Source organism: Heterodontus francisci, unplaced genomic scaffold (assembly GCF_036365525.1).
Source record: "Heterodontus francisci isolate sHetFra1 unplaced genomic scaffold, sHetFra1.hap1 HAP1_SCAFFOLD_51_2, whole genome shotgun sequence".
Lineage (NCBI taxonomy): Eukaryota > Metazoa > Chordata > Chondrichthyes > Heterodontiformes > Heterodontidae > Heterodontus > Heterodontus francisci.
In genome coordinates this window covers 7,376,948-7,401,582 of record NW_027141369.1, presented here as the reverse complement: position 1 = coordinate 7,401,582, position 24,635 = coordinate 7,376,948, and positions in this window count along the sequence as shown.

Below are 24,635 nucleotides of genomic sequence, written 5' to 3'. Positions count from 1 at the left end.
ATTAAGATCCATTTTAGTCCTAACGTTTAAAATAGTAAACAAACTAGTGGTAAGTTTAATAAAATATGCAATAAAATGAATAATTGAATAAAATATTTAAGTAGTTAAATAGACAGGACAGGTGATGTGTCACAGCTGCAGCATGTGGGAGTTCCTGGATGCCAGTGTGATCCAGGGAAAACACGTCTGCAGTAAGTGTTTGCGGCTCAAAGAGGGAGAAAAAAGGAATGTAGTGGTAGTAGGGGACAGTATAATAAGGTGGATTGACTCTGTTCTCTGCAGCAAAAGCAAGAGTCCAGACGGCTGTGTTGCCTGCCGGTGCCAGGATTCAGGACGTCTGCTCAGGGCTGGAGCGAAACATACAATAGGAGGGGGAGGATCCAGTCGTCGTGGTCCATGTCGGTACCAAAGACATAGGCAGGACAAGGATAGAGGTTCTGCAAAGTCAGTATGAGGAACTAGGCACCAAATTAAGAAGCAGAACCTCAAAGTTAATCATCTCTGGATTATTACCTGAGCCATGTGCAAATTGGCATAGGACAAATAAGATTAGAGAAAGGAATGTGCGGCTGAAAGACTGGTGTGGTAGTAGTGGGTTCTGGTTCGTGGGGCATTGGCACCAGTACTGGGGAAAGAGGTGGCTGTACCGTTGGGACTGTCTACACCTGAACCGTGCCGGTGCCGGTGTTCTAGCGAGCCACATAACGAGGGAAGTAGAGACGGTTTTAAACTGAATAGTGGGGGCAAGGGATCAAATTTGGGAAGATATGGTGAATCAAGGAGGAGAGACAAGGCAAGAGAGAAAGGTATAAATATGGGAAATGATAAACAGACTGTGACAGGAAGGGACAGAATGTACAAATCTGAGAGTAAATCGACAGATAAGGCTAGAGGTGACAAAAATAATAAAAGGACAAAACTAAATGCTCTGTATCTGAATGCATGGAGCATTTGAAACAAAACAGATGAACTGGGAGCACAAATAGAATAAATAAGTACGATCTGATAGTCATTGCAGAGACATGGCTGCAGGGCGACATAGATTGGGATGTGAATATTGGAGGTGACATGGCATTTTGGAAGGACAGGAAGCTAGGAAAAGGTGGCGGGGTAGCTCTGTTAATTAATGATGGTATTAGCGTAATAGAGAGGGATGACCTGAGTTCTGGAGATCAGGATGCAGAAGCAGTTTGAGTACAAATGAGAAATCATAAAGGCAAGAAGTCTCTTGTGGGAGTGGTGTACAGGCCACCTAACATTAACCACACTGTCGGATGGGATATAAAGGAGGAAATAATGGCAGCTTGTCAGAAAGGTACTGTGATAATTATGGGGGATTTTAATCTACATATAGATTGGAAAATTCAGATGGGCAGAGGTAGCGCAGATGAGGAATACACAGAATGTTTTGGGGATAATTTCTTGGAACAATACATTCTGGAGCCAACCAGAGAGCAGGCTATACTAGACCTGGCATTGTGCAACGAGATAGGATTAATTAATGACCTCATAGTTAAGGTGCCCCTAGGTAGTAGCGATTATAATATGATTGAATTTTACATTCAGTTTGAGGGAGAGGAGAGTGGGTCCCAGACTAGTATTTTAAATTTTAATAAGGGCAATTATAAGGTCATGAAAGCAGAGCTAGCTGAAGTGAACTGGCAAATTAGGTTAAGGGATAAGTCAATAGAGATGCAGTGGCAGACATTTAAGGGGATATTTCAGAATACACAGAATGGATACATTTCAACGAGAAAGAAAAGTTCCAAAGGTGGGACTCACCATCCATGGTTCACGAAAAGAGTTAAAGATACTATCAAACTTAAAGAAAAAGCCTATAATTGTGCAAAGATGGGAGGCAGGTCAGAAGATTGGACAGAATATAAAAAAAACAGCAAAGAATGACTAAAAGATTGATAAGGAAGGTAAAATTAGAGTATGAGAGAAAGCTCGCAAGAAATTTCAAGACAACTAGTAAGAGTTTCGATAGATATTTTAAAAAGAAAAGAGTTAACAAAGCGACTGTTGGTCCAATAGAAAGAGTGTCTGGGGAATTAATAATGGATAATTAAGAGATGGCAGATGAATTGAACAGATACTTTGCATCGGTCTTCACTATTGAGGATACAAATAACATCCCAGTATTAGCCGTATATCAGGAAATTGAAGGGATGGAGGAACTCAAGAAAATTACAATCACCAGGGAAGTGGTACTAAACAAATTGTTGGAGCTGCGGGTTGACAAGTCGCCAGGTCCTGAATTGGCTAGTGAGATAGTTGATGCGCTGGTTTTAATATTCCAAAATTCCCTAGATTCGAGAAGGTTCCGTTAGATTGGAAAAGAGTGAATGTAACTCATTTATTCAAAAAGGGAGGGAGACAGAAAGCAGGAAACGACAGGCCAGTTAGCTTAACATTTGTCTGAGGGAAAATGTTTGGAGCTATTACAGAGGATGTTATAGCAGGGCATTTAGAAAAAATTAAGGTAATCAGGCAGAGTCAACATGGTTTTTTGAAAGGGAAATCATGTTTAACCAATTTATTGGAGTTCTTTGAGGGAGTTACATGTGCTGTGGATAAAGGGGAACCAGTGGATGTATTGTATTTCGATTTCCAGAAGGATAAGGTGCCATATCAAAGGTTATTGCAGAAAATAAAAGCTCATGGTGTCGGCGGTAACATATTGGCATGGATAGAAGATTGGCTAGCTGACAGGAAACAGAGAGTCAGCATAAATGGGTCACTTTCTGGTTGGCAAGAAGTAACGAGTGGTGTGCCACAGGGATCTGTGCTGGGGCCTCAACTTTTTACAATTTATATAAATGACTTAGATGAAGGGACCGAAGGTATTGTTGCTAAATTTGCTGATCACAAAGATAGGTAGGAAAGTAGGTTGTGAAGAGGACATAAGGGGGCTACAAAGGGATATCGATAGGTAAAGTGATTGGGCAAAGACCTGGCAAATGGAGTATAATGTGGGAAAGTCGGAAATTGTCCACTATGGCAGGAAGACTAAAATCGCATATTATCTAAATGGTGAGAGATTGCAGAGCTCTGAGATGCAGAGGGATCTGGGTGTCCGAGGGCATGAATTGCAAAAGGTTAGTATGCAGGTCCAGCATGTAATTAGGAAAGCTATAGAATGTTATCATTTATCACCATGGGAATTGAATACAATAGTAGGGAGGTTATGCTTCAGCTATACAGGACATTGGTGAGACCTCTTCTGCAGTACTGAGTACTGTACTGGTCTCCTTATTTGCGGAAGGATGTAAATGCATTGGAGGTAGTACAGAGAAAGTTTACGAGACTAATATATGGAATGGGTGGGCTGTCATACGAGGAAAGATTGGACAAGCTGGGCTTGTCTCCGCCAGAATTTAGAAGAGAAAGAGGCGACATGATTTGTTATTTAATTTATTAATTAACAAATTAGCTATCCTCCAGTCTTCCGGTACCTCACCCGTGGCTAACGATGATACAAAAATCTCTGCCAGCGCCCCAGCAATCTCCTCCCTTGCTTCCCATAGCATCCTAGGATACATCTGATCAGGCCCTGGGGATTTATCCACCTTAATGCGCTTCAAAACCTCCAACACCTCCTCCTTTGTAATGTTGATATGCTGCAGGATATCGCTGTTCCCTCCCTTGAACTCACTCGCTTCCATGACCTTCTCCACGGTAAATAGAGACGAGAAATATTCATTTAAGACCTCGCCCATTTCGCGTGGCTTCACACATAGATTGCCACACTGATCCTTAAGGGGACCTACTCTCTCCCTAGCTACCCTTTTACTCTTAATACACTTATAGAATCTTTTAGGATTCTCCTTTATCTTATCTGCCAGGGAAATCTCATGGCCCCTTTTCGCCCTCCTAATTTCCTTCTTAAGTATACTCCTATATCCCCTATACTTCTCGAGGGACTCGCTCGATCCCAGCTGCCTATACCTGGCGTATGCCTCCTTCTTTGTCCTGACCAGACCCTCAATATCCCTCGTCAACCAAGGTTCCCTAAACTTGCCAGCCTTGCCCTTCCATCGAACAGGAACATGCTGGCCCTGAACTCTTCCTATCTCACTTTTAAAAGCCTCCCACTTGCCAGACGTCCCTTTACCTGTAAACAGCCTCTCCCATTCAACTTTTGAGAGTTCCTGTCTAATGCCATGGAAATTAGCCTTCCCCCAATTTAGGACTTCAACCTGAGGACCAGTCCTATTCTTTTTCATAACTACCTTGACGCTAATAGAGTTATGGTCACTGGTCCCAAAGTGCTCCCCCACTGCCATATCAACCACCTACCCATTCTCATTTCCTAAGAGGAGATCGAGTGTAGCCCCTTCTCTAGTCGGGCCATCCACGTACTGCTTCAGAAAACTATCCTGGACTCACTTAACAAATTCTTCCCCATCTGATCCCTTAGCACTAAGGCAGTCCCAGTCAATATTAGGGAAGTTAAAATCACCTACTATTACAACCCTATAATTCCTATACCTATCTGTGATTTCCCTACATATATGCTCCTCCACTTCCCTCTGACTATTGGGCGGCCTATAGTATAATCCCATCAAAGGGATCACCCTTTTATTATTTCTAAGTTCTACCAGTATGGCCTCACTGGACATTCACCCCCGGATATCCTCTCTAAGTACTGCCGTGATGACCTCCCTAATCAATAGTGCAACTCCCCCTCCTCTCTTACCTCCACCTCTGTCACGCCGGAAGGATCGGTACCGCGGAACATTGAGCTGCCAGTCCTGCCCATCCCTCAACCACGTTTCCGTAATAGCTACAATACCACAATCCCATGTACCAATCCATGCTCTGAGTTCATCTGCCTTACCTGTAAGGATACTTGCATTAAAGTAAATGCAGTTTAGCCCACCAGACCTTCCACGCTCCCTGTCCTGCCCCTGCCTGGCCTGCCTACTGGACTTGCTTGCTTTAACCTCTCCATTTGCCTCAACTATCTCATCGGAGAGACTACTACTTTGGGTCCCAGCCCCGCTGCAAGACTAGTTTAAACCCTCCAGTGTATTACTATAAAATCTCCCTACAAGGATATTGGTCCCTTCCAGTTCAGATGCAACCCGTCCCTCTTGTACAGGTCACCTCTACACCAGAAGAGATCCCAATGATCCAAGTACCTGAAGCCCTCCCGCATTCGCCATTCTTCAGCAACGCATTCATTTGCCTAATCCTCCTATTCCTACCCGCACTAGCACGTGTCACAGGGAGTAATCCTGAGATTACAACCCTAGAGGTCCTGCTCTTTAACCTTCTGCCTAACTCCCTATATTCACTTTGCAGAACCTCATCTCTCTTCCTGCCTATGTCGTTCGTACCAATATGGACCACGATCTCTGGCTGCACACCCTCCCCTTTCAGAATTTCTGGCAGCTGCCCAGAAACATCCTTCACCCTAGTATTAGGGAGGCAACATACCATCCTGGAGTCTCGTTTGTGGCCACAGAAACGCCTATCTGCACCCCTTATGATAGAATCCCCTGTCACAATAGCTCTTCCACCCCTTTTCCTCCCCTGCTGTGCGGCAGAACCCTTGGTGGTGCCACGGACCGCGCTGTTGCTCTTTTCCCCTGGGAGGTCATCCCCCCAACAGTAACCAAAGCAGTATCTCTGTTTGAGAGGGGGATGGCCACAGGGGACTCCTGCACTACCTGCCTGCTCCTACTATTCCATCTGGTGGTCACCCATCCCTTTTCTGCCTGTGCATCCATTACCTGCTGTGCGACCACCTCACTAAACATGCTATCCATGACGCCCTCAGCTTCGCGGACGCTCCACAGTGAAACCACCCGCAGTTCCAGCTCCATAATGCGAGTAGCCAGTAGCTGCAGCTGGATGCACTTCCTGCACACATGGTCGTCATGGAGACTGGGAGGGTTCCTGAATCCCCACAGAGCGCAGGAGGAGCATATCACGGGACTGAGTTCTCCTGCCATGACTTACCCTTAGATTAATTAGTTACTCCCTTAATTAAAAAATACTAATGACACTCGGGGCCTTGTTCTACCCACTACAATCTAAAGTCCTTCATCAGTTACACTGAATAAAAAAAACACTTTTGTAGTACTCAACTTATCAGCAGAGATTTATTTTTCAACTGAAAAACTTTGCCCTTTTCTTTATGATATTTAAATACACTAACAGCAGTGACTCACCAACCAATCACCTTGCAGCTCTCCTCTGACATCACAGTTGGCTTCTTTTTTTTTCAAAACTCCAGCACACTGGAAGATCTCCACTCCACTCCTGGAAGGTAAGAGACTGGGCCTCGATCCTCGGATTGGATTTATCGGCTCCGCTCTCAACGTTCTCCTCATATCGGTCCATATAGGTCTGCTCCGCTCCGCTCCTCTCCGCTCCCGGAAGGTAATTCACCAGCTTTTGCAGAAAAGTAGGTCTTAAGCTGTTGCAGTACCTGTTAGAAAGATAGTCTAAGCTATTCTGAAGTCATCTTCCAATGTCATCTACATGGAAGCAGGATTTTAAAGGATAAGATGTAGTTTTAAAAAGTCACTTCATTTTTACTCGAGTCTCTCCAAAGAAGCCAAGTAAATCTTGATAAAACGTCATATATATTTAGAGACCTTTTAAAAACACTTCAATCTTGTTAATAAAAAGTCAGATGAAAATTTAAGAACTCTGATCAGGCCATGCTAAAAACTTACATACAATTAAGAAATAAAATACAACATTTAAAATGTCTGAACTCCTTTCTGAAAGTTGACCCCTGCTGCTGCCGGTGTCTTCCTGGAATAGTGGAGCTGTTGTGTCAACAGAAAAGTCCTTCCCGAGCGGCCCTGAGCCTGTTGGTACCGGCTTTAATCCAACCCAGGAAAAAATCAGGGTACATTGTGGGCAATGAGCCCAAATTGCTGAACTACAGGTCCCTGTCACTTTAAAGAGTGGGCTGGTGCGATTATGATCAGAGGCTCCTTCTAAGCACATTTCTCACCACCACAACTTCCAGATGCTGGTGTTAGTGTGTGCATGTACCAGCAGTTTGCAGTGCTGTTCAGACCCTCAATAGCAGTGAAAGTCTCAGAGTTCACCGCTATTGGGGTTGCAAAATCCAGGCCAATATCTCACAGTCCTGTTAGATTTGCTCTCCCTCTGTACAAAATCAAACTCCACACATTGTCTTTCACTCACTCCTGTTTCCAGCCCTGATGGTGCAGAAATCCCCTCTCAAAGGTACACAATCCAGTTGATTTCTGATCAAATACCTCCTTCCTCATTCAATAGAGGAAACAGAGACATGAACAGGAGTCAGTTGCAAGAAAGTTTCACCAACAGAGCAAAGAAAGGCACCAACAAAAGTTACACCAACTTTCCAAATCATTTGCCTGGAATATTCTTTCACTTGTTTTGTCGGATGACTGCAATAAATCTGAAAATGAGCACCATGAGGTTTGTGTTCACTAGTCACTTGTTCTCCTGTGTTTGTCTGTCAGGTTTGTAATTCAGTTTGTATTGGATATTGAAGAGAATCTCTTTTCAAGATGATTGCACATCGCACTGTGTTTAAAGCAACCAACTTGTAAAATGGCAGAAAATGAATGTTTCAATACCTATGTGACCAGAATCTTCCAATGCTTTTCAACAGCTAGATTGATGATGCTTGTAATCTGTATCCTGTGGAGAATGGGAGAGGAGAATAAAAACATGGTGCATGAACAGGACAGACTGTGTAAAATGGGAGCACAGAAATACTGCCACCTCATTGAAAGTTAATGAGATTTATTCGAAGTCAGACACCTGTCCACAATGAACAAGTGAATACATTAATTGTCCACTTTCAATCTAAATGGGACTGAGGTTCCAACAGAGAAGTTTTCTGGAAAATACCTGCTGCAGTTTTAACATTGATGAACTGGAACATCTTATACTAACTTTCAAATAACTGTAGTGATTGTATAGTTCTCATAGTGGAGAGAAGGAGTTGTTTATAAATATAAGCAGAAAGACACATTTGTGGATTGGTGAATGAGCTTTATCTTTCTGAAATGTATTTGTCCATTGGTTGCAGGTCACTGGAAATTCTTTTTTACATTTCAATTGTAGCAGCAGCAGTTAGCAGCAAAATGTCAGATTAATCAGAGTAGTGGGTCTGGGAAACACTTAAACAGCCGAGACCCTGTAAAACAGAACTCCAAGGAATAGTTTAAATAAGGCACTGAACTGACAGAGCGGTAAAGGCCTGCTCAGGTCAGGAAAAAAAACCCGACCCGAACCCAACAGAACCACATTGGACCCGAGCCCGACCCGGCCCGAGTATCTCCATTTATTCCCACGCCCAAACCGACCCGAGCCTTACCCGACCACCGGAATGTTCACTTTATCTACCTCCCGATTCCGAATCTACAGGAAGCTGCAGCATGAGCGCAATGACATCATTGAGATGCTCACTTGCTCACTGAGCAGACTCAGAGTTTCCCTCCTTGATGTCCCGGACTCCCAGCTGAGGTTGTCTTTTCAACTTGTGACACTTACTAAACTCAACTTCCCAGCAGAGCAAAATGTAATACTTCCTGTGTGTTTCCGACCCGGACACAGCCCGACCTGGACCCAGCCCGACCCGAACCTGGCCCGACCTGACCTGAGCCCGAAAGCCAGACCCGGAAGAGCGACCCGACACGACCCGGACCCGACACAGGTCGCGGGTCTCGTCGGGTTCAGGTCGGGTAGCAGGCCTTGACAGAGTGGAGGTCAGATGAGGATTGAATTAATTTCAATCACTGAATCTAAACAAGAAGTAAATCTGTCAGGAATGAAACACTTTATTCTATTTGTGAGCTAGTGGCATAATGGTAGCGCGTCTGACTACAAATCAGAAGATTGTGTGTTCAAATCACGTCAGGCTCAGTTATGTTTTACAGCAGCTCAAGTTCCTGGATTTTATATCAGAAGAGAGTTCGATCGATTGGAATGTTTAGTGAATGGTTGAATTTCAAGATCAACTTCAATAGATTAAAGTCCTGATTTCTGGTACCGTTCCATTTCCATGCCCAGTTCTTATTTCACACTGTTTTATATCAGCACAATGTTTCAGGGATGTGATGTGTCCATTGTTTGTACAATCGCTCTGTCACCCAGTGTGAGAAATAAAACACAAACCGCCCAGTGTGCGGCTCAAACCCATACCTGGCTCTGTCTATAGGCCGCTTAGTTCAGTTGGTTAGGACGCAGTGTTGATAACAACAAGGCTGTGGATTTGTTCCCCATGTGCGCTGTCACATGGTCAGTCATTAATTTGACACATTTTTGTAACACTTAAAATCCAACTTTTAGATGCCAACAAGTTTACATAAAATGTCAGAGGGAATTTATTTTGAATAACATCCATTGCATCTTTGTCACTGGTCTGGAGTAACACAGAATTCTTTCCAGTTATCTTCCGTTTGCTGATAAACATTGAACTCGTGGCCTGTTCTCGTTAATGGTCACGAGCAGCAAAAACAGACAGAGCAAGTCTAACCACCCAGAGATGTGGAAAAGGCTTCAGTTTGGGACAAATGCAGCAAATCAAATGTTCACCCGACCCCGAAAGATTCAAAAACTGGGGAAAAGGACACAAGGAGATAGAGAATAAGCTAAAGCTGACAATGTAAATATTTCCCATCCTTGATATCTCTCTATTCCAATCCAGCCTTCAGAGTTGGGGAAATAATTTCAGTGCAAATTGTGCAGCTCAAGAGTCAAAACCAAAGGGCGATGCAGAATAAAGGAGAACTTCCAAAACCCCAGATTGAACCAGGGATCTTCAGTCTAACACACTCCCAACTGAGCTATTTAAGTCTCACAGGCTTGGGATGATAAGTGGCAAGTAACATTCGAACCACACAAGTGCCAGGCAATGACCATCTGCAACAAGAGAGAATCTAACTATCTCCCCTTGACATTCAATAGCATTACAATCACTGAATCCCCCACTATCAACATCATGGGGGTTACCATGGGGAGCCATACAAATAACGTGACTACAAGAGCAGGTCAGAGGCTTGGAATCCTGAGGCGAGTAATTACAGTGCAGCTGTTGGCTCCACCCCAGGGGCTGAATTTGTTCTGTAAACCATGAAGCAGCTTCCTCTCAATTCCCAGATTTATCAATAAATCCTCTTACAAAAGCCCCAAAGTGTGATATATTCCTCTCACTCATCCATGACTCCTGACTACCCAAAGCCTGTCCACCATCTGCAATTCACAAGTCAAGAGTGTGATGGAATACTCTCCACTTGCCTGGATGGGTGCAATTCCAACTCAAGAATCTCAACACCGTCCAGGACAAAGCAGCCCACTTGATTGGCACCCCATCTACAAACATTCACTCCCTCCACCATCGGCACACAATGGCAGCAGTGTGTACCGTCTACAAGATGCACTGCAGCAATGCACCAAGACTCCTTCGACAGCACCTTCCAAACCCAGCAACCTCTACCACCTAGAAGGGCAAGGGCAGCAAATGCAGGGGATACCACCACCTGCAAGTTCCCCTCCAAGCCACACACTATCCTGACTTGGAACTATATCGCCGTTCCTTCACTGTCGCTGGGTCAAAATCCTGGAACTCCCTTCCTCACAGCACTGTGAGTGTACCTACCCCACATGGACCACGGTGGTTCAAGAATGCAGCCCATCCCACCACCTTCTCATGGGCAATTAGGGATTGGCAATAAATGCTGGCCTGCCCAGCGATGCCCACATCGCATGAATGAATGAATAAAAATGTGAAGTATCCCTTGTGTCATTGTTTTGGTAGAAAATATAACCCTGGTGGAATTGCCCCTCCCAATCACACCTCACTTCATAGAACATAGAAAATGGAGAACATTTATGGCACAGAATGAGACCATTTAGCAATCGTGTCTGTGCCAGCTGAAAAAGAGCGATCCAGCCCAATCCCACTTTCCAGGTCTTGGGAATGGGATTCGAACAGATCTCAGAGCTCACATTATGTGAATGTTCTGTTGAAGTGTTGGTGAGCTGATATACCAGGGGAGATTCACACCGTTAGACACAGTGTGAAATACATTCAAGTATTTATAAAACATTACATCATGTGATGTAATAATCCCCATTGATTTCTCAGCACTGATGGATTGTGAAGTGGGAGACAGCCAGAAGTCCCAGTGAACCACACTGACCCTGAGCTGAGAATGAAATGAGATAAAGTTTAGTCTTCAGCAGTGAGATGCTGCAGAGAGGTAAAAGTCCTGAATCAAGGAGAGACTTTCTCATACTGCTGTTGAATCTCATTTCAAACACTCCTTGAACTCCCTGCCGAGGAATTCAGAGCTGGATAACGCCTGTAAAATCAGCCTAAAAAGGAAATAGAAAACACCCACCGTGGGCTCAAACTCAAAAACTTGAGATTCAGAGTTTCATGTTTTCATCGACTGAGCTCACTAGGCCCGAGAAAGTGTCTCCGGCCTGTCTGTTATTGGACGGTGCAGCTGTTGGCTCCACCCCAGGGGCTGAATTTGTTCTGCAAACCATGAACCAGCTTCCTTTCAAATCCCAGGATTATCAGTAAATCCTCTTACAAAATCCCCAAAGTGTGATATATTCCTCTCATTCATCCAGAATAAAAGTTAAATCTTTTGCTCTTTTTACCTTCCAAACATTGACTTCTATTTTACTCAGCATTTATTTCTCTCTCCTTTTTATGTTGTGCATTTCCTAATAAACATTTCATTTCAATTATTTATGAGGGATGAAATGAACAGAAAAGATTTTCTGCAATGGTACCAGGGGTGTGGGACAGAGTGAGTGGTTCGGATCTGGAATACACTGCCTGAGAGTGTGCTGGAGGCAGATTCAATCGTGGCTTTCAAAAGGGAATTGGATAAACACCTGAATAGAGAAAATTTGCAGGGCTACAATGAAAGGGCAGAGGAGTGGAATTCGCTGATCTGCTCTTGCAAAGAGCTGTCATGGACATGATGGACTGAATGGTCTCCTTCTGTACTGTAACCATTTGATTCCTTGATTCTAACTCTGTCAAAGTTGTTCTGATCTCGCTCTGCTCCAAGGAGAACAACCCCAGTTTTTCCAGTGTCTGCACATAACTGAAGTTATGTGGCACCATGGGGAACCCACTGTAAACCAGACAGAAATACAACTGTTCACCACCACACTGTGACCCAGCTGTTCACATGATTTGGATGCGGGGACCAAATGTAGTATTTCCAAGTTTGCAGATGACACAAAACTAGGTGGGAATGTGTGTTGTGAGGAAAATGCAAAGCGGCTTCAAGGGAATTTGGACAGACTTAGTGAGTGGACAAGAAAGTGGCACATGAAATATAATGTGTAAAAATGTGAGGTTATCCACTTTGGTAGGAGAAACAGATGTGCAGATTATTTGTTAAATGGTAAGAGTGTGAATGTACAAAAGGGCCTGGGTGTCCTTGTCAATAAGTGACTGAAAGCTAACATGCAGGTGCAGCAAGCAATTCAGAAGACAAATGATATGTTAGCCTCTATCACAAGAGGATTTGAGTATAGGAGTAGTGAAGTCTTGTTCACTTGTATATAACCTTGGTTGGACTGCACTTTGGAATACTGTGTGAAGTTTTGTTCCCCTTACCTTAGGAAGGATATCATTGCCATCGAGGGAGTGCAACGAAGGTTCACCAGACTTGTTCCCGGGATGGCGGGACTGTCAAATGAAGAGAGATTGGGGAAACTGGGCCTGTATTCTCTAGAGTTTTGAGGAACGAGAGGTGATCTCATTGAAACTTACAAAATATTTAAAGGGATAGACAGGTAGATGAAGCTAAGATGTTTCCCCCGGTTGAGGCGTCTAGAACCAGGGGACACAATTTCAACGTCAGGGGAAAGCCACTTAGGACAGCGATGAGGAGAAATTTCTTTACTCAGTGGGTTGTGAATCTTTGGAATTCTCTACCTCAGAGGGCTGTGGAAGTTCAGTCATTGAGTATGTTTAAAGCAGAGATTGACAGATTTCTAAATACAAATGACATAGGGGAGATGGAGATAGTGTGGGAAAAAGGCATTGAAGTGGACGATCAGTCATCATCATATTGAATGGCAGGGTGGGCTCGATGGGCTAAATGGCCTACTCCTGCTCCTTTGTTCCTATCAGTCTGCAAACTTCATATGCATGCTGTCATTGTCCCTTTTATTCCATGGGCTTCAGTTTTACTGGCAGTCTAGTATGTGACATCATCAAGAAGGTTTTCAATAAGTTAAATAAGGAGACATTGTTTCCAGTGGCAAAAGGGTCAGTAACCAGAGGATGTATTTATCAGGTGATTGAGAAAAGAACCAGAGGCGAAATGAGGAATGATTTTTCGACAGTGATGTGTTGTGATCTGAAATGCACTGTCTGATCAGGACTTGAAAGCAGATTCAGTAGTAACTTTGAAAAGCGATAGGGATAAATACTGGAAGGAAAAATGTACAGATTTCAAGAGACAGCACTGACACAATGGACCAAATGGTCTCCTTCTTTGGGTATCATTCCATGGTTTTATGAACATAATGTTGATACAATTCACTGAGTTGGAAGGGAAGTGAACCCAGATTCCGGGTATTGTAAACACCAGACCCAAACCAAATGAACAAGCCTGTTGTTTAATCTCTGTTTTTCACACCAGCTTCTCCTCGCTCTTTCTGCGTTTCCTGCCTGGTCTGTTCCTCTGACCTTCATTCCTGACACTCTATTGAGAATGGCCAACTCACTGCGCCTCTCACTCCCACCGTCACTCCACCCCTTCACCCACTTCCAAACCTCTCTGTTCAACAGGACCTCACATCTGCTCCTCTGCTCCATTAATATAACAGGAAAATATTTTCAAACAGACATCTCCAGACAGTGAACGTTCCAGTAAGACAAGGTAAAGAGCAGATTCATTCACTTTAAACACAGAGAGAGCAGCTCTCCCTGTTCAGTCTAAGGAGCAGATCTGGTTTCACTCCCATTAGTCTCAGAGACATGCGCCAGAATTTTAAGGGCCCGTTGAAGACGGGAATGGAGGCCGGGGAGGGGGAGGGGGGGTGTATAAAATAGGGATGGAAGACGTTGGACCGGATTTTTCAGTCGGCGGCTGACATGGAGGGCAGACTTCGCACATCCACACGGCAAGAAGGCATTTAAAGTATTTATGAGTCCAATTGTCAGCAATTTTATTCACTGGATCCAATTGAACTAATAGCACACGGGAACCATGGGGCTTCAGAGCCTCGCCTGGTTAAAGGAGGTGACTGGGAGGTGGGAGCCGAGTGTTGTCTTCACTGGGAAGCTATCGGGTGAGGCAGCAAAACTTGGCAGCAAGGGTGGAGGGGGAAAGGGCATCGGGAAACACTGTCAGGAGTGGGGGCCAATGTGCCAGATCTGCAGAGGGAACAAAACCAGGGTGCCATTGGGGCAGTGCCACTTCATTGAGGGTGACAAGTAAGGTAAATGTGGCTGGGTGTTGTTTACTGTGAAGGCCTTGCACTCAGGGAGGGGCAACCTGTCATGGGCCTCATTCGAGGCTCTCATTGGATTCGAGGCTCCCATTGAGGAGGAGGAGGAGGAGTAGAGAGGAAGGGAGGGAGGCGCAGGCACCAGCAGGGGCACCACAGCAGCTTGGGGGCCCACAGGAAGGCCAGCCTCGAACAGGAGGCTGGAGAAGGAGGCAGAGGAACACGTCAGCCGAGGTTCAACTACCTGCAGATGTCCGAGTGACAGTGTCTCCGCAGACTGCACCTCTCCACGGAGGTCGTCACTGATCTCTCTGCCATGATGCAGCTGTGCCCCATGCGACTTGGTGGGCACCTGATGCCAGTGTCACTGAAGGTCACCGTGCCACTGAACTTCTTCACCACCAGATCATTGCGGGAATCCACTGGAGATATGTGTGGAATCTCACAGTCTGTAGTGAATCAGTGCATCAAGGAGGTCACCAATGTCCTGTTCAGGAGGGCCGGTGACTATGTGCACATTGATCCAAACAGTCAAGCTGAGAGAGCTATAGGATTCGGGGCCATCGCTGAATTCCACCAGGTGTAGGGTGTCATTGACTGCACCCATGTGACCATCAAAGCTACTGCAGACCAGCCAGCAGCCTTCAACAGGAAGGGCTTCCACTTGCTCAGTGTGCAATTGGTCTGCGACCACTGCAAATGGATCCCATAGGTGTGTGCACAAATCCCGGGAAGCAGCCACAACGCCTGCATACCAAGGCACTCCCAGGTGCCAGAACCTTTCCGCGGCCCCATCCGCTTTCAGAGATGGATCCTTGGAGACAAGGGCTACCCACTGAGGACATGACTACTGACGTCTGTGAGGAACCCACGCACGGATGCAGAGGAGAGGTACAACACCTGCTGCGGGTCAACCCGAGCGACCATCAAGGAGGCCATTGGTCTCCTGAAGATGAGATTCAGGTGCCTAGATCGATCCAGTGGAGCCCTTCAGTATGTCCCGGCGAGGGTCTCGCATATCGTGGTGGTTTGCTGTGCACAGCACAATCTGGCATTACAGAGGGGTGAGGTGTTGACTAGTGAGGATATCGTGGAGTGTGGTGTCTCCTCTGATGATGAGGACGTGGAGGAGGATGCTGCCCAAGCAGTGCCAGATGAAGAACCTCAGGCACAGCAGGAAAGGGGCCATGAGATACACACAAGGGAGACATGAGACACCCTTATACATTCAAGTTTCCTTTGAGCCTTACCACCTTCTGGAACCACAGCAAAAAAGTCTTAGCTTTAAGCAGCCCTGTTGTCGCCTCCTTCCTTCTGTTCTGCAGCGTCCAGGTACACATCGCACAGTGACAAGGCCGAAGCTTTGTAAACTCAGGGCTTGGTCCCTCACTTCCAGCCCCTTGGGAGGAAGGGTTTAAATGAAGTCCCAAAGGGTATCAACAATAAGAAGGAGACATAGTGAGAGAACATCATTTCTTTATTCCGTGTGACACCAAACACAACCCTATCCATCTGGAATGTACATTCACCCGTGAACCCCTCAGTGAATCTAGGTGCTCTTCTTAAATCTTTTCCGGGTGCTCCTACGTGGTGCTCCCCCTGCTCTGTCAGCTGAGATGGAGACAGGCTGCTGACCTTGCTGCCCCATGGCTTGGGATGACATTGGTGGCCGTCCTCTTGCTGCCTGAGGCCTGGAGGGCCCCGGCACACTAAGGGCCTCCTGCACAGGTACAGGGACCCCCCTCTGTCATCGAGGGTGATGGAGGCAGGCACTGGCATCACTTGTGTCACTGGCAGAGGGGCTTTGGAGCTACTGTCCACACCAGGAGCACCCTGAGAGGAGACCCCAGATGTAGCAGCCAGCTGCTCCTCCCCCTTATAAGACACACTTGTACCTCCCTGCTGACCTGAGAGGGATGTGGACCTGGTGAAGAGATCAGGTGCCTCGTCCCCCCTCTCACCTTGTCACCGCTGGATCGATCTCATGGACAAAGCGATGGAGTGCAAGTCTGCGCGCATCTCCGGCAGCCACTGATTGGTCGGCTGGATCTGGCTCTCCATCAGAGTCACCAATCTCTCAAGGAAGGAAGCCAGACACACCCCCATCAGAGACAGTGCAGCATGCAAGGCCTGGATGGACTCCTCCATCATCCGAACTTGGGTACACATAACCTCCGGCAACTCTGCCAGATGTTGCCTGACCTCTAGCTGCAGCTGCAGTATTTCCCGTCTTGCTGGTGACACCAGAGGCACATCATCAGCCTGGGACTCAGCATGGGCCTGGTCTCCCACAGACTTCCAACTGCCAGTGGCCTCGGCTGTCACAGCCTCCGTCAGCTGCCCGGGCCTGTCTGTGAAGTGCTCACCAGCTTGTGTGCCCAAATCTATCATCCAGTGTATACCCACCGAGTGAGGGTTTCTGTGCTGGTGGAGGGTGCAGGGGAATGAGGTGAAGGTGCACCATCTGAGGCTCCCTCCTCCTCCTCAGAGGTGTCTGGCTGTCCCACAGTCTCTCCAGCTCTTCGCTCTTGTCGTTCATCCTAGCCTGCATGTGAAAACAGGGACATTGAAGGGTTAGGGTCTGCCCATCGTGACATTCCAACCACCCCTACTGTGCAGCTCCATTGATGCAGTGGTGAACAGATGAGCAGTATGGCTCCTTTGCAGCGGATGCTCCCTTGTGCCCCAGGAGATGGAGATAAGGCATCCACTGCCAGTCTTGACACGCTCTTTCCGATTGTGGGCTGTCTTCTCCTGCAGCCACTATGATCAACAAAGTCAGTCTCCCAGCGGGGACAAGCCCAATATCTCTGATGGTGATAGTCCAGCAGTCCATGATGTGGACACACATATTCCTCCTGCATGTGGCCCCTCTCGAGGGACTGTGTGAGTTTAGACAATGACTGACGTGCACCTCCCACCGAGATGCAGCCAAGCCTCAGGCAGCATGTCCTGCTGCCCTTCCCCAATACACATGACTGGATGGTCACTCCCTTTCCACCAAACACTCCCTCTCACTCTGCCATGCGCAATGTCCAAAGGGTCCAAAGTGTTTTGAGTTTGCGCCTGAGCAGCCCGGATCCGGTCATTGACCCACTTCGTGCACTGGATCTATGTCTTGGGGGTGACCCCACGGCTGCTGACTTCACCTACTATCTCAAAGCAGCTTTGCTTGGTCAGGTGGACAGGTCTCCACCTCCCATCCCTGGGGAAGAGGATCTTCCACCTATCTGTTGTCACCTGGAGGCGAACCTGCAGGAAGGCATCGCCAAACCATTGGACCATGGTCACTGCAGGCTCGCATTCAGCTCCTTACCTATCAGGCAGCAGAGACAGCAGAACGGGTCCTGGGGCATCAGTGACAGCAGAACGGGTCCTGGGCAGCAGAGGCAGCAGAACAGGTCCTGGGGCAGCAGATGCAGCAGAACAGGTCCTGGGGCAGCAGATGCAGCAGAACAGGTCCTGGGGCAGCAGAGGCAGCAGAACTGGTCCTGGGGCAGCAGATGCAGCAGAACTGGTCCTGGGGCAGCAGATGCAGCAGAACAGGTCCTGGGGCAGCAGATGCAGCAGAACTGGTTCTGGGGCAGCAGAGGCAGCAGAACAGGTCCTGGGGCAGCAGAGGCAGCAGAACAGGTCCTGGGGCAGCAGATGCAGCAGAACAGGTCCTGGGGCAGCGGAGGCAGCAGAACAGGTCCTGGGGCAGCAGATGCAGCAGAACGGGTCCTGGAGCAGCAGAGGCAGCAGAACGGGTCCTGGGGCAGCAGAGGCAGCAGAACGGGTCCTGGGGCAGCAGAACGGGTGTTGGAGCAGCAGAGGCAGCAGAACAGGTCCTGGGGCAGCAGATGCAGCAGAACAGGTCCTGGGGCAGCGGAGGCAGCAGAACAGGTCCTGGGGCAGCAGATGCAGCAGAACAGGTCCTGGGGCAGCAGATGCAGCAGAACAGGTCCTGGGGCAGCGGAGGCAGCAGAACTAGTCCTGGGGCAGCAGATGCAGCAGAACAGGTCCTGGGGCAACGGAGGCAGCAGAACTGGTCCTGGGGCAGCAGATGCAGCAGAACTGGTCCTGGGGCAGCAGATGCAGCAGAACAGGTCCTGGGGCAGCAGATGCTGCAGAACTGGTCCTGGGGCAGCAGAGGCAGCAGAACAGGTCCTGGGGCAGCAGAGGCAGCAGAACAGGTCCTGGGGCAGCAGATGCAGCAGAACAGGTCCTGGGGCAGCGGAGGCAGCAGAACAGGTCCTGGGGCAGCAGATGCAGCAGAACGGGTCCTGGAGCAGCAGAGGCAGCAGAACGGGTCCTGGGGCAGCAGAGGCAGCAGAACGGGTCCTGGGGCAGCAGAACGGGTCCTGGAGCAGCAGAGGCAGCAGAACGGGTCCTGGGGCAGCAGAACGGGTCCTGGGGCATCAGAGGCAGCAGAACGGGTCCTGGGGCAGCAGAGGCAGCAGAACGAGTCCTGGGGCAGCAGAACGGGTCCTGGAGCAGCAGAGGCAGCAGAACGGGTCCTGGGGCAGCAGAACGGGTCCTGGGGCATCAGAGGCAGCAGAACGGGTCCTGGGGCAGCAGAACGGGTCCTGGAGCAGCAGAGGCAGCAGAACAGGTCCTGGGGCAGCAGAACGGGTCCTGGGGCATCAGTGGCAGCAGAACGGGTCCTGGAGCAGCAGAGGCAGCAGAACGGGTCCTGGGGCATCAGAGGCAGCAGAACGGGTCTTGGGGCAGCAGAACGGGTCCTGGGACAGCAGAACGGGACCTGGGGCAGCAGAGGCAGCAGAACGGGTTCTGGGACAGCAGAGGCAGCAGAATGGGTCCTGGGGCAGCAGAGGCAGCAGAACGGCACCTGGGGCAGCAGAGTGCTCTCAGGAAGACACTCCTTTAAACCAGGCAGCAGTGAATGCAGGTCTGGCAGCCCTTTCAATATGGTGCCAGCACCTGCCGTTGTGTCAGATGTCGGTGCCATCGGTGCCTCGTTCCCTACCTCTGGTCCTTGTTTACATGGGCCCCACGCCTCCCCTTCATTAATTGGTCGGCTGCTCCGTGATCGGGGTCGGTCGGCCACATTTCACTCGTGTGGTGACGACACCCACTTCCGGTGCCTCTGCCGAGAGCAGCACCGTTAGTTTAAAATTCAGCCCATGGGGTCAAGAGTGGAAAATCTCCCCTCTGATTCTCTCCACTTAAAATGAAGGAGACACCAAATTAAAACTGATGAAACCAGGGATTGTATCCTGGTTCTTCAATCTAGTGTTCTCCCAACTGAGCTATTCCATCCTGACTGTGAACTCATCTTCATTGGAGACAAATATAACTCCAGGCGGAATTTCCCCACCCGTTCATTCCTCACTTCAGGGGAATGGGACCCGACCAGATCGCGGAACTCAGATTATGTTAATGTTCTGCTCTTGATATCTTAATATTATCTTGCGTTTGAGCCACTTTTAATCAGGTTCACGGACAAATTCTTCCATCATCTCTTCTCCCACATTCTCTCTCTCTCATTCATTCTTTATTCCTCACAATCCAGAAAGGGTTAGGATCAGAGCTCACCCTCAAACCCTCTGCACACAGACCTCTGTCTGTTACCCTGTTTGATCCAAGAGACCAGTCAATAAATTACACTCTTTATAAACACAGAAAGCTGCCTCAGAGTGTTGGACAGAGATAAATACACTGAAGTCTTTTGAAAAAAGTTCATCTTACGGGTTGTTACTGAGCCCACAGAGCAGGGCGGGCCCAGGCTCCAGCTCCAGCCCCAGCCCCAGCCTGTGCTGTGTTAGCTGATGCCAGCTGGTGTGATACTGAGCCACACGGAGCAGGAAAGGGCCTGGTTGTATTCATGGCCTGTGTTGTATTAACTGATCCCACTCAGTGTGGTCGGAGCCACACAGAACAGAATGGGCCCAGGCTCCTTCCTCAGCCTGAGGGATGATAGTTCTTCTCACACGTTGTTGTGCAGAGCCCCACACAGAACAGGGAAATCTCAGGCTCCATCCCCGGCCTGTGGTATTTTACTTCATCGCACCTGGTATGGTACGGAGTGCCCAGAGCAGGAAAGATCCAGCTTCCATCTCCGGCCTGTGCTGAATTAGCTGATCTGACCTGGTTGGCACTGAACCGCAATCAGGGAAGGATGGGCCGAGGCTCCATGGCCTGTGGTGTGTTAGTTATTCTCATTTGGTGAGGTACTGAGCACCATATAGAGCAGTATGGGCCTGTGCTCAGTGAGCTGATCTCACCTTGTGTGGTCCTGAGACCCACACACAAAGCAGGGCAGGCCTAGGCCTCATCCCCGGCCTGTGTTCAATTAGCAGATCTCAGCCAAAAGATTTTGATAAGGTTCCACACAAGAGGCTTCTCTATAAGATTAAAGTCCCTGGTATCAGTGGTAATATATTAATCTGCATTGGGAACTGACTGGCAGACGTAGGCAGAAAGTAGTTACAGATGGATCTGGATCTGTTTGGAGACCAGTTACCAGTGGTGTCCCACAGGGATCGGTGTTGGGACTGTTGCTCTTTACTATTTTTATTAATGATCTGGATGTAGGTGTAGGGGGCACCATCTGTAAATTTACAGATGATTTGAAGATCTGTGCGTGTGTTTAGACTGTAGACGATACTCGACTGTTTCAGGCTGATCTTCATGTGTTGGGAGATTGGGTTCATGACTGGTAAATGATGTTTAATTTGGGTAAGTGCAGTGTTATTCATGTGGACAGGGCGAATGTTCAACATTCATACGCCCTTCAGGGAAAAACATTAAAGTAGGTGGAAAAAAGAAAATAATTTTGAGCAGAGATCTGGATGTTCTCGTGCACAGATCTCGAAAGTTACAGCAGCAATGCTGTGAAGTGATAGTTGGAGCAAATAGAGGGTTGGGCTGCATTCAGAGGACAATTGAGTATAAGATGAGGCATATTCTTTCATGGGATGTGAGCGACACTGACAAGTCCAGAATTTGTTACCCATCCCTAATTGTCCTTGACAAGGTGGTGGTGAGCTCCCTTCTTGAATTGCTGCACTCCATGTGGTGTAGGTACACCCACAGTGCTGTTAGGAAGGGAGATCCAGAATTTTGACCCAGCATCAGTGCATGAACAGCGATATATTTTCAGATCAGATGGTGTGTGACTTGGAGGGGAGCTTGCACATGGTGGTGTTTCCATGCATCTGCAGCCCTTGTCCTTCAAGGTGGTGGAGGTCTTCGGTTTGGAAGGTGCTGTCTGCGGAGCCTTGGTGAGTTGCAGCAGTGCATCTGATAGATGGCACACACTACTGCCACTGTGCGTCAGTGATGAAGGGAGTGAATGTTTAAGGTGGTGAATGGGGTGACAATCAAGGCGGCTGCTTTGTCCTGGACAGTGTCGAGTTTCTAGAGTATTGTTGGTGCTGCACTCATCCTGGTTTGTGCCTTGTAGATGGTTGACAAGTTTTGGAGAGTCAAAAATCACAAAATTATTGCAGTGCAGAAGGAGGCCATTCGGCCCATTGTGTCTGCATAGAATCATAGAACATAGAAAGTTTACAGCACAGGCAGGCCAAAAAACGAGCCACCCAGCTGAATCCCATTGCCCAGCATTTGGACCGTAGCCCTGCAGGTTCAGGTACTTGAGGTGCACATCCAGACTCCTTTTAAATGAGTTGAGGGTTTCTGCCTCAGCTACCCTTACAGGCAGTGAGTTCCAGACTCCCACAGCCCTCTGGGTGAAAAAACCTTTCCTCATCTCCCCTCTAATTGTTCAAAACATCACTTTAAATCTATCCCCCCTCGTCACTGACCTCCCTACTAAGGTAAATAGACCCTTCCCATCCATTCTATCCAGACCCCTCACATGAGTTTCTCCAATTCAGCTGGAGTCGGGTGACAACAGGAGCTGGGATAGGCTGTGATCGGTAATGTTAGGAATGGATTTGTTCAGGGAGGAACGTACCTGGAATCTCCGAAAATTATTTCCCCAGATGACACATTCTGCAGTGAGAATGAAAAGTCTCTTCACTGCTTCACATTTACTAATTGTTTGGTTCTAGATGAATAATGAGTCAGAGAGTAATGACAGGATCTGAAGCTTCTCTCACACCAGCCCTTGAATGACTCAGTGTGAAGTGTCCAATGTGTGAAGCTACTGCCAGGGTTTGTCAATCTGAACAGTTTCAGCTCAGTGACTGGGGGCCTGGAATCGCCGCAGTTTGACTCTGTCTCTGATTGGTCACCCGCTTCTCAATGCAATTCTTAACCAATAGGAGAATCACATATAAGTAAATAGAAGTTCTCATTGGCTTAGATTTTCCAATTGGAAAAAGCCTGGTAATTCCAGAGCCAGAAGTAATTGAAGTGATGGAAAATTTCAATTTTCAGGCAACAATTTTAAAACCTCTCATTTTATGTTCTGTTTTACTGTATTTACCGTCACAAAATCCTGACGCGATTTTAGGAATCGTTTTCATTTGTCAATCTGTTAACTGTAAGCGGCGGGAGGAAGGTCCAGTACAGCAATTTAAAACGGGACAAATATCAGCTTCCACTCTGTAAAAGGAACACATTAGCGACTAACCGCTTCTCACAGGCTTCTCGGGGACTGACAGAAACGAGCGGTTTCTGATCTTTTCTCCTGAAAGAGGCGGATAATGCTGCAGGGAGCAATGAACTGCCCTTCACTTTCTGGCTGCTAATACACCCCTGACTTTAAACAGTTCAAACAGCGACTGATGCTTCTGCCGGAAAATGAGCAGATTCACCAGAATGATCCCGGTCCATCATGGCCAAAGACATCCAGCTGGCCCGCCGCATCTGCGGGGAACGCACCTAAAACCCAGCTTCAGTAACAAGTGTAACAAGGGCTCTTTTCAGAGCCACCAAATCAGCAAAGGAAAGAGCTGCCATCTCTGTTCATCATCAAACCCATTAGATTGGAGGGGCGGCCACATGGTTTCTGTTTTGTCACATCACTTTCCCGAAAGGCCTGTCGGACTGAGAGCTGATCTGGAATTTAGAAAGCAGCATTACCGGAGACTCATTGCTGCTCAGCACAATCTCAACCCCGCTCCTGGGATCCGTTAGCTGGCATTTGGGGAAAAGAAATGGATCCCAGTTTTATTTGGAAGGCATTAATGGAGCCGGGTCCGTTCATATGAGGGTTATTAACAAACATTACCCAATAAGTTCACTAATATTTGAATCCATTGGAGATCAGTACACAGGATATGTAAGGCAGCTCGGTCACTCTGACTGAAACCGCCAGTTCCCCGGGGTTGCAGACCCTGACACTGCGGGGAGAGAATCCCCGACTCTATCCCGCTGCCGGATGAAACAGACAGCTCTGTGTCCGGAGAATAGGGGGGGCCGGGGGGAAGGCACATATTAAAGCGCTGCAATGGACTCAGCTCCTGTGTGTGAACAACTCTCACTGATTCCGTCCTCTGGGAACAGTGCGGTCTAACCAGATCAGGTTAGGAGAGAAACACACAGCCCGAGAATGGCCTCTTTCTTCCTGCATTTACTCTGTTCTGGGAGCAGATTCTCATTGAGAAGTGGCGCTCAGATCACCAGAGAGAAAAAAAAAGACACAATTCAAACTGTCCAAATGAAAAACAGAGAATTAACCCGGACACTTCCATGATTAAATTAATTCATCAGCTCCGAACCAGTTCCCGTTAATGTACCGGGATAATCTCGGGATTTATCAAATCGAAGGCAGCGGGATTTATTAAATTGTTGAATCTGACACCCGGTAGTTCAGTTCTTCACTTAACTAGAGGGGGAGATGTGTGAGCAGAGAAACAGAGCGAAATCCAGAGAGGGAACTGAAAACACACCTGGACAGATGTGAACAGGTCAATCCACTGTTCCAATAACTCCATCTCTGACTCCTTCCTGACAGTAACCAGTCCTTTCACAGAGACTGTGAGTCGCTCTGAAAAGAGCCATTGGTTTATTAGATGACATTTTGGCCGCTTTACTTTTTCTGGGAGCTCTTGAGTGCTGGATTTCTTGGGCAGCAGCACGGCCTGGATATTAGGCAGCACCCCGCCATGAGCGATAGTCACCCCTCCCAGCAGCTTGTTGAGCTCCTCGGCGTTGCGGACGGCCAGCTGCAGGTGTCTGGGAATGATGCGGGTCTTCTTGTTGTCCCGGGCCGCGTTACCGGCCAGCTCGAGGATTTCAGCTGTCAGATACTCGAGCACAGCAGC